At 36.6% G+C, this 16,876-nt stretch overlaps 1 protein-coding gene across 1 annotated transcript in view; it reads left to right on the forward strand.

Moving 5' to 3' along the window:
- The window catches only part of gpc5a (glypican 5a), a gene marked incomplete at its 5' end in the record, with an annotated part of 130,122 nt that overhangs the window by 111,416 nt on the left and 1,830 nt on the right, over positions 1 to 16,876 (forward strand).

Below are 16,876 nucleotides of genomic sequence, written 5' to 3' on the forward strand. Positions count from 1 at the left end.
CTTCTGTTTGCGTGCCGTTTTTATGGACGGCTTTGTTACAGAATTGTCACAGGAGAGCCTCCTGCAGCCTACACCGTCACTGCCGTGAAACGTTTTCTACTGTAGTTTAGCTTTGATATTGAGATACAGTTTATTCTACCTTCATTGCCCAATCTGGAGGTACCAAAGAGGGTGTGGTACTGTTATAAACCGGGTGAGTGAAGAGGTAACTGAGACGAATCAACTTTGGATTAAACCCAATCAGCAGGGTGAGATTTAATTTAAAATTATTATATATATCTATATCTATCTATCTATCTATCTATCTATCTATCTATCTATCTATCTATCTATCTATCTATCTATCTATCTATCTATCTATCTATATATATATATATATATATATATATATATATATATATATATATATATATATATATATATATATATATATATACACGTGTGTGTGTGCGTGTGTACGTTTACTCCCTGTTCGACTGCAGATGGTAATTAGATTTCCAATGTTAAAGAATTGTTATAGGCTATAGGAATTTAACCCAATGTTTGGACTGCAGCTTTATGGAAAAGGCCGTATTTATGCCAGTGAAATTAAATGTAATTATTTATATGCAAAATTGTTATTAATGGAGTTTGATGCAAAATCTGCAGATTTACTGTATGTTCAGTTACAGATGAATTGCCTCGATCACAACTGCATGCAGTAATTCACAGATGGACGGTAATGGTGGCAGCTGAGTCATTTATATTTCCTGACACAAGAAATATTATTAAGAAATGACATTTCACATTCAAAGCATTAATGTTGATAGAGTGTTTAGTTGTCTTAATAGCAGAAGACTTCCACATCTTTTCTGTCACATTGTTGGTCCACAAAACGAAAAACGCTTGGTCCTAGAACGCCTCTGTTTTGTATACATTTAATTTATTGCAAAATTGGCTATATTTTTTTAGTTAAATTTTTTTTAGCATATTCTTCATTCACACTTTGGATGTAGTTATGAATTCCTCATTTGCACCATCCACATGAGGCAGCAGATGTATAATTTTCTTTGTTCACTGTTCTGGTTCACATCACATCGACCAAAAGCAAAATTAATATGATTAATTCATTTTGTTATATCTCCAGCCAGGTTTCGGACTTATTAACTCTGCACTATCTGAGTACAAACATTCAGACAATAGATTTTACATATTCTTACTTTGCAGTTACTGTGGTTGATCAGAGCACACAGAACATAGCTGCTTGGAGATGGGGACCCGGTGCCTCTCTGAAGGTTTCTTTATGTTGCATTTACAAAATGTGCGCTCTTATGTCAAACCCCCTGACTACCCTCCATCCCTTCGCTGTCACTGCCTCCTAGTATCAAAAAACATAAAAGTAAACAACTATGGCATGGTGCAATGTATCCTACTTTAGTTAGATTAGATGCTTTAGAAAATGCTTGTTACAGACGCTCCATTTGTACACTATGGTATTTTTTCTATTTGACATGATTTGTCATATTCCTCTAAAAAAGCGTCTTACATGTAAAATTCATCCACCTCCACTGAGTGTGTATCGTTCGGTTAATGTGACTTCAGGCTGCTCAGACTTGAGTTGTGGGAAAGGTGATAAGTAGATGCCACTAGGACTGACCTAGTAAAAATGCTGGTGCGGCTTCTATTAAAAAGTAATGAGAATGTTCATTCAGACATGAAGCCATCATGTTCAGTTGCCATCAGTTTAATTGAAAGAAGTGCATGCAGTTGGTGGTGGATTAAATCAGGCTGGGGGACCTTATTCTGCTGCGATTGGTTGCTTCAAGAAAGAACAAATCCAAAATCCAATGAGCAATTAAAGAAGCTAATTTGCTTATTTGATTTGTTGTTCCAATTTAGGATAAGTGATGGTGCACTGTGCATTCAAAATGTCACATAATATGATTAGGTGTGGACCTGGCTAATTTAATAGATTGTTTTTCAGATACTCGACGGCTCTCAGGTATTTGAAAGAAACCACCAATTATCAGGGATAATCACAGAAACCTCCTTCAAGAAGAGCACAAAAAAACTGCTTTGAAAAGCGTGCACGTTTGTTGTAAAAGTTGGCTTGACGACTACAACAGCATCAAACACATACAGTAGATGACCAATAATGTAACTTACGCAACGCATTTTGAATTGCAGCTTTTATTGGGGGGGTCATCGGCATTATTTAAGCTGTTGAATACTAGAAGAATTTCTAAGGAAACCAAACACAAACTTCCAACCTTTAAAACATTTTCCCATTTTGTCACGTCGCAACCACAGACTGCAAAGTATCTTATTGGGAACAAGACAAGGCAGGGCTTTTTTTTTTGCAAAGTAGACAAAGCGGTTTGGAATGTTTTTCACGACTAAAAATCTGAAAAAGTTGGGGTGTACTTGTGTAATCAAGCATACCCTGAGCCCCAGATGTTCTATGCTCTGGAGCAGTTTCGACGTGATCTTCAACTGCAGTGAGCCGGGCATCTATCAGTGTCCTAATCACCCTGGAGCGATTCTACAGCTGGTCTGATGAATTTCAGCCAAGGCATTTGGTGTTTGATCCTTGTGACTAATGCTCAGCGCTGTCTATGTTTATCTAAAGGTTAATGGAAGGTTAATAAGACAGGGAGCGGTGAAATTTCAAAACCTTATTATGCAAATGATGTTTTCTAAAAAGACTAATGTGGGTTTGTGATTTGGCTGTGCTAATTATAAGGTTGTCTCCATGTTGGCTTAAAGAAACCTACCTCTGAGGTATAATTTGTGAGGAAATATTATTTTGAAGCTTACATTAGCAGATCACTGACACAGTAAAATATGTCTTGATTAAGGTATCTCATTAATACTTGGTGAACTGACAGCGAGACGCGTAGCTTTGCAACATCATCCCGTTTTAATCTCCTCTTCTCTTTCTGTGTGTGCAGATCTTATTATGTAGACAATCTAAACTGAGGGCAATGGGTTCCAACTGGCTGGTGATGCGTTTAACACCACGCTGAGCTCAGCATCTAACTTGAACATAATGCTGCCAAGATGGGGAACAGGCTGGAGAGCACCCCTGCGATTTTCAAATGCAGTCAACAACCCCTACAAAATTGTGACACATGTGAAAAGACATAAAAAAACAACAACCAAAAAACAAAAACAAAACGTACACATCACGATTGTCAAACATAGTTTAAGGCTGGAAGTCTGAAACCCAGAAAGAAGAGCTGAATATAGAAACAGTCCAGACTTTTTGAAAATAGGTTCCAATGTTGAATTTACTGGAGAGCATAATGTGTTTCTTTCTAAGTGTCTAGGTGTTTAACAGTTTTGGTTTTTTTATGCAGCAACACACCATTCAAATATCGTTTCATTATAGTCAAGGCTTGCATTTAATCACATGCATGACTGGATCACTTTTATATGAAAAATACAATCTTATACCATAAGGAGAAGTATTAGTCAGCTAGAAAATGTTTGGGAAAATGCCCTCGAAAGCATATTTATTTGTTCGGTTTTAAGTTTTCCTGTTGTGTGTGTTTCGAACTTGCTTTAAATAGTGATGTATGAGACCATAGTTGTTTCTGAATTTGTGTTTGGGAATGTTTTGGTTAAAGGCTTTTGACAGGAAACTGAAATTAACCATCCCTGCTTTCAATATTATGTGATTTTCTCAAGACGACACAAACATTATCCTATTATCAAGACATTATTACTCAAAAGTCCTTTTTGATCTTGGCTTTTTTTGGAGCTCAAAGGAGCATAACGGCGCAAAATCTGAATTTCTCATCTTCCTTTCAGTTTAATCATTCAGTATCTACAGAGATATTTGAAGCCACACGTGGAGACAGGCCATGATCTATGTGCCACTTGTAAATGTCATAATTAAAATGACATTAGCAATGCAAGATTTGGATTAATGTTTCTCACTGAAAGCTTAATTGCAAAAGTTCATAAATGCAACTTGTACAACTTTCTACTTTTTGATACTATGTATTAGTTTTATTAAATTAGGCAATGTGATTAAAACTTCCTACTGCATATTGACAATGTTTATAATTGTCAAAGCAGTCTTCACTACAGTCTTCTTCATCTGCTTGAAGATGTCATGATAGTAAGCAAATGGGATGATAATTTATTAGATTCAGTGGTAGTTCAAACTTGTTTGTTTTTTATCTTAAATTTAAAAAATACATTTGAGATCATTAAAATATTTGTAAAGTATACCCAAGGAAGAGGCAAGAGCATTGAGAAACATCCATTTATTAACTGAGGGAGTAATTGTACCAAATGAATAGACTGCACCAAAAGGAGACAGAGGGCTATAAAGCACATTGGATCTATTTGAAAAAAAAAAAGTTAGAATTTAAAATTCAAAACTAAATTAAGGGGATATTATTCATAGGCAGTTTCTTTGTTGAACACAAGCCTAACCTTTGGGTGTGCATATTCTCCTTTAGACTTAATTCAATTAATTTATCATGCACCAAATCACAACACATGGCATCTCAAGGGTAACCTGGCTAGCCCAATCGATTATGTATAGCACTCTTCGTTCTGCACATTACCAGTCTGGGTCTGCTCCCATCGAATCCGTTCGGGGAAGGGAGGCAATTTCAGCAGAACTTTCTGAGCTGATTGGGTGAAGCGACACCTAGTGCCTGCCTACCAAAGGTTGGTTTTAGTGAGCCATGGTCGGTAAAAAGGCACAAACATCTTTGCCATCCAAAAATGCACGAAGCACTTCTAGCTGTTCTTCTTTCAAAGATGAAATCGTGGATTCTGACAAAACAGATGTGACAGCAGCAGCTACGCGTGCCTCCTCCTGCTGCGCTGCCATGTTTATTCTGGTTCAGCTGAGGGCTTGGCAGCTCTTGATTTTTTCACAGCTGTATGTCCCGCCTTAATCCGTAATACTGCAACGTGATTTGTCGACCCGTGCCGGGCCAACCTTGCAGGACCACTTCTGGAACGGGTTTACGCGGGAATGGGACAAGATGGACTCTAGTGTATTTGTGAGCGCACAAATACCATGAGGATTCAGCTTGCAGGCGCAGTTAATCTCATGGCACTTTACAAAGTTAATTGTTTCAAATCATACAGATAGATTGGTTAAACAGTTTTCTATCTATAGGAAACCCAGCAGATTGCATCGAATCATTAACTTTAGATGTGGAATGGTCACTCTTGGCCACTGGACAGTAGCATGGGTTTAACAGATATGCTGTAGCTGTTTAAAAGCCAGCAAAGGTGATGCAAAATTAAATGTTTTGTTCTGTATTTAGGATGAACCACAGGTTGTTACGTTGAGTTTGTAACAATGATCAGAAAATAGAGTGAAAAACATTGTTTATGCAATGATTTTAAATAATCCTCTCCAGAAAGCAATTCCAAATACATTAGTGTGGGTGTTGCCATAACCTAAACATACATGAGCAAAATGTGCACAAACTTCAATTCTTATTAATGAAATTATACCTATTTTTATTTCCGTATTGCCAAGACTATCATATTTGGCTTCGCCGCTGGGTTAAAGTTCCAAGAATTTATGCAAATGAATTCAATAACATAGTTCCTGCAACTAAGTGATTTTCCAAAGTTGTTGTGGAGAAAGATTTTCTTTGTGCTCAAGCAGAACTCTCTCGGCGTGAGGAGGGTGACTGAGGAAAAAGTTTGTGAAGCCTTTAATGCCCTCATTTATAGTTGGAGTTCTGTCTGAAGACAGAGATGAAACAGCTGGATGACCCTGTGCTGTTTAAAAACAGCAGAGGAGGTTAGTTTGTTGTTGCAGGAGGCTGACTTCCATGAGGATTAATTCTGAAGATGTGAGCTGATGTTTGCTACAAAAAGAAGGGTTAGCTCGAGAGGAGGAAGTTTGCAGAGACCTTTTACCAGCATGTCAGTTTGATCAGCTCCGTACACTTTCTTTTGCTTTGTGGAAAAACGGAACTGTGCATGAAAAATTTAGCACATCCCCTCCTTTTGTTAACACTCTCTGACTTTATCTGATACAATATTAAGAGGGTTGGGTTCTGCTTATTATTCTCCAAGGATGTTGTTTGTTTTTGCCTTTTGCAGGTTTAACTTTTCTCCGAGGACTTGGACGATGATAAAACGTTACGTTGGCCAGGAGTATTATTTTTAAGTAGGTTTTTGGTTAACTTATTTTCAATGATAAAAACAAACCAAACTAGTAAATTCTTTTAATTTCCCATAGGCGCAAAGCAATGCAGCAACTTGCCTCTGTACTTTGCAGTCAAAATAGTTTATATTTTTGTCTCACAACTAACTTAAAAAATAATAACATACTGCATCTTTACTTTCAGTGTCAATTCTATGGGATACGTTTTTGGGTTCAGCTGCAGTTGCAAAGAAAATTATTGTTTACAGTTCTTTTAATGTTACATAATTTGACTCATTTCTAATTTTTTATGCCCTTGTACAATGATTTTCCGTTTTATTCTTCTTGTTTGAATAAACCGCTGCCTTCTGAAACACAAGATGTGAAGTAAAGGTGAGGATGCTGAGCTTTGGGTTTTCCAAGCTAATTTGTATTCTGCCTGTGTGTGCAACATGAGAGTGAGTGACTGGTGGTCAGAGCCCCTGTATTGACTGCTCTGAGGATGTAATAGAGGCTGGGGGGTGATGGGATCCTAGACATGAACACCCTCTTCTGTGGCGTGTGGATCAGAGCCAAACGGGATAAAACCAGGGCACTTAATCATTTCTCTACCTCCATGCAGAGATGCACTGGGCCTTCTTTTTCAGAATAATGCTCCAGCCTTAAATTAGATCTCATTGATCCTGCTTTTCTCTATACGAGCACAAACAGGATGGATGCTGGTTTTAATGGAGGTCAAAACAGAGATTTTGAAATACTTTAGCTTTAAGTGTATGAGGTAGAGCAAATAAGGCAAGGCAGACATAGACCTGATTCAAAGTGATTCGGCTTTTAAGAGTTTGGAGACGGTCTCTTTAAAAGGGAACAGATATTTGTCTTTATTAAACTAATATGAAGGTGCAAACATACAAACAAATTTACTTTGGTTGTCTGGTACAATAAGTGCTTCAGTATATTGCAGTGTAGTTTGTCCCACAATTAAGCAGTTGTGCTGAGGTGACAGCTGCAAGGAGCATCTATACACATTTAGCATGTATGGTTTATAAAGATATGTGTGCGTTTACAGATCTGGCCAATTACTGTTTTTTAGTAAGCTTTAAAAAGACACATTCCACTTGCAATCAATTGGTCCAGATGTCCTTTTAGATACTGTTCAAAACGAAACTGGCATTGCTTTATATTTCATTCTTGATATGGCACCTGCTTCAGTAAATAGGGCACTTGATCTTTCAGTCATTCAAATAAAACTCGGAGTGAATGTATCCTATTCAGTCTATGAATGCATTGAATGAACCTTGAGTGCCTTTCATTTGCACTGTTCTTTCCTCAATGTTTCACATACTTTAGACTCCAGGGTTAGCGATATGTCGTTGGTGCCCAATACAGCATTTATCTAAATTACTAATCATGAACAACACGTTATCATAAGTAATGACCGATCATTGTTTAGAAAGATTAAAAAAGGTGTAGTTGAAACTTCTTTTTATCTATACAGAAATGCTTAGACATGTTCATGTCCTGGTGCGAGATGTATGTGGATGCGCTGTCTTATGGGTAATTTGTAAGAACTTGGCACTTTCCTCAGCACAACATTCTCTATATTTAGAGTTGGTTGCAGAAAGTCCTTTCTAAAGTTAAATGTAAACAACATTTTGTAAGATTGGTTTTAATGTATTTATATAAGTTAGCAAATGATTAGACAGAAACTTTAACTAACAGTAATGATCGTCTGTGATTCTCATTTAAAAGTTGACAAACATGTCAAGAATTTTAAGCTGAGCTGTAAAAGCAAATAGGACTGAATTATTTAAATATTTTACAAGAAAGTATTGCACCATGATGAACTAGTACAATGCGCCTTGATGCCATGTGAAACAGATGTGCTTATGGTAAGCGGTTAGCTAAAAAGTATTTCTTGATGCTGAACAATAAGAAATAAGTTACGTTTTACACAGAGATGTGCAAATCTGTTGGTACAGGCGAATGCAAACTTATTGAGAATAACAAGAGACACAGATAGCCACATGTTAAAGTAACAATTTATCGGTGAAATGGCTTGGCTGTAAGAAAATAAAAAAGAGTTTGAAATAATCCAACAAAAAAAAAAAAAAACATTGTCAAATGACCTTGTGGCAAAACTAAACTTTTAATTCTGTGCGCATCATTCCACTTGTTCATAACAAGACACTTGGATGCAGATTGGACATTAATTAGCAAGTGAAACCATTCCATGTCTATTATACTATTTCATGAAACCTGAGAAAGGAAAAAAATCTGCACTCCTTTTACAAGCTATTACAAACAATGAACTGTGTAGTTCTAAACATTTACACACGCTATAATTATTGTTAATTGTTATTGTCAACAATCAGTGAAGCCTGCTGAGCAACCAGACAATCAAGATATAAACAGAATACTTGACCAAAAGGACAATCTTATAAGGCACTTTGCTCTTAACTTCATAAGGATGTTATACTATTTTTAGAGTAGGAAACTGACTTATTTACCATTGAATAATTCACAGAATAAGTAGACAAGGCAAAATAAATATAAAGGTCTAACTATAAAATGATAAATCTGCATATCCATTTTATATTGTACAGCAATTAAAAACGTGCTAAAACATTTGAGTGCGTGTGTGTGCTTACAGTGTGTGTGTGTGTGTGTGTGTGTGTGAGATCCTCTTTTGTGTTAATTCCGCTCAGGAAAACTGAGAAATATAGATGTGACATATCCGGATAGTGTCATCATTCAGAGAAAGAACGAGAAAGGGAATTGAGAATACAGTGGATCAATCATCATAAACTGGTAATTCATTAAACCTTGAAATTGTACAGACAATGTAGATGAATTAATTCACAATGAGTTACAAAATGATGCAGTTTACGGAGATAAACCCTTAATTTATTCTGTTTTCTGTGGTTGTCTGAATGTAATTGAAAGGGCACCCGACTCAGAGCTGAACAGAATTAATGCGTGAGAATGGGACTACTGAGCTTTTTCTCCAAAAGGTCTCAGGTGGTCTCTCCTCAGCTCACATTTTTTCTTTTGTAAACAAAACTGCTGAAGCAGAAACAACTGGGAAATATCCATGTCTATGTATATGTGCACTGGCTGTCATGTTCTATATGGCTCTATAGGTTCAGCTTTTCCCTGATCACTGATATTAATTTAAAGTAGCTTAACAGCGCACATTATAAGCATGAAAATATCTGCCTTTCTGGTTGACATTTTGACAATTAGCTTTTCTTTTAGTCTCTTGCATGGGGTGTAGTGAAAAGTGTGTATTCCTTAATGGGGGGAATCTACCTCCATCAAACAGTGAAGCAAAATGTGAACATCTGAATTGGAGATATGAGGTTTGTTAGTTTAGTTTAAACAATATTGAAATCCAAAATGAATGGTAGAAACCTGTACTAGTGTATATTAACTACACCTAATGAAAATATTATTTAAGCGGTTTATATATATATATATATATATATATATATATATATATATATATATATATATATATATATATATATATATCTCACAAACTGTGTGCAACTACATGTTTTATGTCTAACATGAGACTTTTTAATATGAGCAGATGCCAGAGAAAGAAAACTTTGAACTAGGAGAAACAGGGCTGCTTAAGATCAGAGACTCTGCACTCCAGACGTATCCAGTGGACACACTGTGCAGATCACCCTTTGAACATGGCCGCCATTAATGACCATTGTAAAAGAAAAAAAAAAAAAAACGGACTTACCTAACTGGTACTTTAATTAAGAGATCAATCTGTATCAAAGATATATGGTTTTTTTTTCCAGCTTCAGTGGTTGTAGTACTTTGATGAAAGTTTCATAAGCTTCATTTATTTTTCCTAGTTTAAAAGAACTACATAGAGAACTTTCAAATTGCAATGTTAGAATAGTAAACATATAAATATGATATTTTCATGATATTAATGAAATACACAAATGTTCATATGAATAAGATTTCAACACAGAAAATATAAATGAATCAACCACAAACAGGCGTCATCTGTCTTGGTTGACGTCTGCTGGCCTGAATGAGAGTGCTTCAGAAACTTCTATACTTCTTTCTAACCATTCAGTCGCATTCCTTTCCTTTATAAGTTTTAATAATAAGTCATGTAAAGTAAAATGGTACAATGTGAAGAAAAAGCCAGTGCGTATTGTGATTTCTGTCAGTGATGTCTATGTCCTAGGGTGAATTTGATTAGGTGTCTGAAGAAAACAAGTTTAGCTTCACAAAGCAGCAGCGCAAATGTACCCACACACACGTTTTCACGCTCTAAAGTCACACAATGAAATCTCTTCCTTCAAGATATTAATAACAAAACCTCTATTCAAAACAGAAGCCGTAATCTGTTTGAATTCATCTTGGATTCTTTCTCAGGATTAATTTTTACTCAGAAATCGCCTTTGAGTCTCTGTGTTGAGCCATTATTTACTCATCCTCTTAACATCAAAGTACATGGCAACATTTTGGGAAAGTGGTTTGAAAACTCCTTTTTGATTTTTGCTTTTCTGTAATACTTCAGCATAATCCCTCCAATTTTACTTGTTCACATCATATTAAGAGGGTTCATGTCTCCTGTTTACTTAACAAGGGAAAAAAAAAACATGCCTCTCCTAGACCAACTTACCGGTTTTTGCCCATATATGTTACGACCCCCTGTTGGTCTAGGGGAGTGGGGTCATAAACATATAGGCAAAAACCGGTAAGTTCTTATAAAATGATAATTTATTTGGTAACAAGAGTTTCAGGCAATACACAAACAAAAGGAAGGGTGGATGAGGGTGCTGTGAAAATAACAAACCAAGTTAAATAAAAGAGACCCTCAAAAGGAGGATTGTGCCTAACTCTACATTTAAACAGAGGTGATTCTTACTAAAAAACACAGAGAGCACAGCACCCACTACACCTAATGAAACTAACATAGGAAAACTCAGTGTGGCAGTCAGTGAGGACTCTGGCCCTAATTCCACCCTCTTTCTGGCCTCAAGTTAATAAAGGCACATCAACCAAACACAACAAAAGACACTGGCACAGGCTACTAAACACAAACCAAAATGGATAACCATAAACTTAAACGAGCCACTCCACTAAGCACAAATGCATAAGCTAACTAACAATTTCTTATTCACACGAGGCACACAAGTCAACTGGCTGTGACAAGCTGCCTCAATCAACTGGTTGGCTCTCCTTATGAACAGGAGGTGATTGCAGGTGGTGATGAACCATTGGTTGAGGTGGAACCGAGTGAACCAATGGATGGGACTGAGGTCAGCACCCCAGAAACCAGGAAGTGGGCGGGTCTTTTCACAGGGACAAGCAGCCTACTTAGTAGAAATGAGAAAGAAAAAGGGGGAAACACAAATGTGACGGCAACAGCCGTGACACTGTTACATCTACACTTCCCATCAACTAATTCCTGCATAATACTGACAGTGCTGTGGTTGCATTGTGCCAGAATCAGTTATGTCACAACAATACTTCTAAACATACATGTGATGACATGTGTTATATCAACTACAATATTGTACGCAAAAGAACATATCTGTGCTCTGAGCCACACTCAGATCACATTTGTTTTTCAAACACATAGAAAGCATGAGGGTTTTTTTGAGGTTCGGAGGGATTTCTCATCCCTGTCGAAACTACAATGATGAAAAGTTGAACACGGGCGGTTAAGTTAATTAGTTTCTACTGATAAATAAGAGTAACCAATCAGTAATTTGGAGAACTGATATGCCTTTGCTTGTAATACAGCATTTTGTGATGCAAAATGAATGATTCTAATCCCTTTACCGTACTGTTTCACATCTATATTGGGTTGCAGTGGTGTAGGAAGATGTGCGGGTTTCTTCACAATCTTCAGCATTCCTCAGCATTGTCTTGGTATGTCTATAAAGCCGGTGCAGGCACAGTTTGATCTCCAACTGAACCGGGCTGTCACACATTTTTTGGAAATGTCAAAATATTTCATCACATGAGTGTCGTTGCTCTGAGATGCCACATACTGTTTGCTGCACATTGTAGAATTGTCTGATGAAGAGTTAATTACCTAGACATGGTAAACTCTTGAACTGACAGCAGAGTGACCTGACCCCAGCTAATAATAATAATTAAGACCACTTATTTAACATAATATTTTAATCACCAGATGGTCAGTAAATCCTTAAATATAAAAATTAATATAGAGTAAATCAAGACAGTAATGTTAGAGCAGAACTACTACACGCTGTCCTGATGCAGTACAACACCATGAGTTTCACATCTTTCGTTTAGAATATGCATTTTTTTGAACTCCCAACATACATGGCAAGATGCTAAAGGTGTCACTGCAGCGTAATGTTGCTTTTCTTTAGAAATTATCCTCATTCTGCAGCTGACTACTAAACATATGTGCCAGGCGGATAGCAAAAGTAAATTCCAGTGGATATGTATTTAAAGCATTTTATATTTGAAATACAATTACAAATGTCTAAATTTTTTTAAAGAAATAATTGTTTATTTTTCTCTGATCATTTTTTTCATTCCGTGTTTTTAATTAACCGTTACATGCTGTTATTAATATTTATTGGCTGCATTTTATGTGCAAATATACAGGCAAATTTATCACCTGTATTTTCTAGAAAATTATGTAGAGGATGCTATTTTGATGACTGCATGGTAATTCTCTCCCTACCATTTAATATTTGGCCTTGCTGTAAACTCTGTGATTCTTATGTAGTTATTACATATTGCACGTCTCCATTTGCCTTCCACTTTGCTACTGTATGCCTAATTTTTGCTACTATGGGACAGTAAAGGATATTTCTGTTCTATTCCATTCTTTTTGGATTTTCTTAGATTAGATCTAATGCTCATGGGTGTATTTGAGGTTTACATGAGCTGTCAAGCAGTAAAAATAAGAGTGTCTTCTGTGATCTGCATAGTTTATTCATCAGACACTTAGTCATTCTGTCTGGGGCTTGTTGAATTATAAACTTTGTATCTTCAGTAAGAGGAGTCTAGTAAAAGGTTGCAGTTCAGCACTTTAGCGTAGAGACTGTCAGTGATCTGTATATATTTAAACTGCTGCCGAAACCTTTGTTTTAACTACATTTAGCCCTTATAATACTTACATAATGTTGGATCTTTGAATTAAATTTCAGCATCTCTATAGGATTGTTTTTTGTCATTACTAAATCAAGTAAATGTTGTGGATCGTCGTCTGGGTGAGAGAATTATAGTCCATTTGTGGCGCAACATAAAAAGTGGAATTGAATCCAAAGAGTACAAATGGAATCTGCAGCTGGTCTTATTTTTTGATAGCAGTGCTGAAAGGGTGTGTGGGTGAGACTAATCCTGCCTATGAAAGACTTATGACCCTAGGGCCTAGGCGAGAAACTCCAGAATCCTGGAGCAGCTGAGCATCTATTTGGGTTCAACCTCACTCCTTCCCCCCAGGGAGGGGTGAGACCACAATGCAGACTGAGGCTCCATCAGCGGGGTTAAACGGGATGTTCGGTTTCACACAGCAGGGTACACAGGATTTCTCCTCTTAAACACTTTAGGCCTCCAACGACATGTAAACAACAGGATGAATGTTGACTGCTGGTCTGGTGCAGCTGTCTGACCTGATCTCTGCTAGGGTTTAATTTCAAAGACATTGACACATGGAGGTGTTTGAGTTTATGACCAGGTAAGATGGGGTTTGAAATTTCTAAAGTAGAAAGGATGAGTAAGGGGGGTATTGTTTATGGTTAAGGCTTTAAGATCGTGTTCTATTTACTGTCACAATAAATCTGTGTTGACTTCTTTTAATAGGTTTAGTACTCTGATCTGTATCACAGCAAGCGTTGTTGATTGATTGTTTCTAAATGTTCATAGTTAAACCAGATGGGCTGACTTTGACTCTTTTACTTCTTTATATCTAATGTAATAAAAAAACAACAGACAAGTGGATTCTACACAGAAATAAAAACAAAACAAACCCTCCATCACATGAACTACTTTCACAACTGTTGTTTGTGATACTATTGAACGGGCTTTAACACTTTTAACACCTTGCCATAAACACTCTGTGTCTGTTGACACAAAGATGCACCCAGGATGCTCTCTGCCGCATCTCTGGGGGATGAGATGGAGGATGAAGGTGCCCTGTGGTTGCATCAGCTCACTATTTATAGGGTAGTGGGAAATTAACCGACTCCCCTAATGGTTTAACAGGGGCGCTAATGTATTGCAGCTGCAAAAGATGGATGAGGCATTATTGCAGCCATTGTAATTAAGAGGGAAAGGAAAAACATAACATGTCCAGCATAAGTTGCTCCATCAAATGCCACCATGTGTGGGATTTGATGCAATGCACTCTTCACTCAAATTATAACCTTGACCTTGGGTACTTTTACAACTAATTAAGGTTTTCAGGATTTTATGACTTTACTGTTTGGTCTGAACTAAAGCTGAAAGTGTGAAACATCGCTTTGGCCAGGGAAAAAAAAAAAACAACAACCAAGTTTTGGTCTTAAAAGAAGAGATTGTTCTGATCTGCAGTATGCTGCATCATGGTTCAGTTCCTTTCTGTTTTTTTTTATTTATTTTTTTTAAGGTAATTTATATTTAGGAAATTGGACCAGGAACAGGAAGTTGCGCTGGGTTATCAGAAAAATCCGAAAGAAAGAAAAAGAAAATTAGGTGCTGGATATATTTCATCTTGTGATATTGATCTATATGATATAAACCAGAAGAATTTAATTCAAAACAGATCTCTGATCTTTGTCATTTCATTATACCATAACAGTACTTTTAAGAAATGATTAAGCTGCTCTTGTGGCAAATTTAAACTACCATTGTGCACCTCTCCTAAAGTCAATCTCTTCAGTAGTCATTTATAATTTAATTTAAAAGAATCATGCTTTCGGTTGCTGCCTCTGTCGCCTTAAGGCAAGGCAAGGCAAGGCAAATTTATTTATATAGCACAATTCAGTACAAAGACAATGCAAAGTGCTTTACATGATTAAAATATAGCAAAATAAAACAGAATAAAAGCAAGTAGGAATAAAATATAGATAGAAAATAGAACAAAAAAGTGGTGATTCAGTTAACTAGGACAGTTGAAGGCAATTTTAAACAAATGTGTTTTTAATCTTGATTTAAAGGAACTAAGGTTTTCCACATCTTTACAGTTTTCTGGAAGTTTGTTCCAGATAAGTGGAGCATAGGAACTAAATGCTGCTTCTCCTTGTTTAGTTCTGGTTCTAGGTACATAGAGTAGGCTGGAGCCAGAAGACCTTAGTGGTCTGGAGGGTTCATACGCTGATAACAAGTCTGTGATGTATTTAGGTGCTAAGCCATTTAGGGATTTATAAACTAACAGAAGTATTTTAAAGTCTATTCTCTGAGATACAGGGAGCCAGTGTAAGGACTTTAGAACTGGGGTGATGTGCTCTACTTTCTTAGTCTTAGTGAGGACGCGGGCAGCAGCGTTCTGGATCAGGTGCAGCTGTCTGATCCACTTTTTAGGCAGACCTGTGAAGACACCATTGCAGTAATCAATTAGACTAAAAATAAACGCATGGATTAGTTTTTCTAGATCCTGCTGAGACATCAGTCCTTTAATCCTAGAAATGTTCTTCAGGTGATAGAAAGCTGACCTTGTAACTGTCTTTAGATGCTTTTGGAGGTTCATGTCTGAGTCCATCACTACTCCCAGATTTCGGGCCTGATTAGTGTTTTTTAGCTGAAGCGACTGAAGCTGTGTGTTAACTTTTGATCTCTCCTCCTAAGTGTTTGGTGCAGCGTTGTGCTGTGAAACATATGGAAATGATGAATTAACATTATTAAATTTTTTTTGATTTACTGAATTAGGTACCTATGTGTTATTTTACATTATAATTTTATCCCCGATTGGCAGAAACAGCAATGGGCGGATGTGGGTATCAGAGAAATGACCATCCATTTAGTCAAGTATTGATCTATTTTAGTAGCTAAAGAAAACACAGTTTCACACCATTATCGATACCCGCTTGTCATTGCAGGGTTACCAATAAAAACCTAACCCTAACCGACACACCCAGGCTCACATCGAATATGGTCCAGATACGGTTGCGGTGAAACATTCAGCAAGAAGGAAGTTTGACCAGACGCCGCAGCGATGCCTGGATCAAGCTCCTGAATTTCATGAGCCAAACAGGAAACGTCGAACACTAGACAGGATAAAGTTCCGGTGAATTTCAGAATAAAATCACTGCACCAGATCACACTAACTTGGCTAGTGTAAACAGAACGGCAACAGAAACAGAGGGACATTTGGAGGATGAAATATGATATTTAAGCACGCAGATAACAAGCTTTGCCCTAAAACAACGAACACTATAGCTGTTTTTTTTAATCATTTATAAGGGATAGCAACAGAAAGAACCACATGAACTTCTATTCTCACCAGTGCCATTTCCGCAACTGGACCTCCAACTGACCACTTTTCCCAGGAGCAGTGTGAGTGCGGCATATATATATATATATATATATATATATATATATATATATATATATATATATATATATATATATATATATATATATATATATATATATATATATATATATATATATATATATATATATATACCCGCTTGTCCTTGTCCTATATATTTATATATATATATATATATATATATACCCGCTTGTCCTATATATATATATATATATATATATATATGTATATATATATATACAGTTTAAATGCATTATTGCTATTATTAC

This window comes from Fundulus heteroclitus, chromosome 4, assembly GCF_011125445.2.
Source record: "Fundulus heteroclitus isolate FHET01 chromosome 4, MU-UCD_Fhet_4.1, whole genome shotgun sequence".
Taxonomy (NCBI): Eukaryota; Metazoa; Chordata; class Actinopteri; order Cyprinodontiformes; family Fundulidae; genus Fundulus; species Fundulus heteroclitus.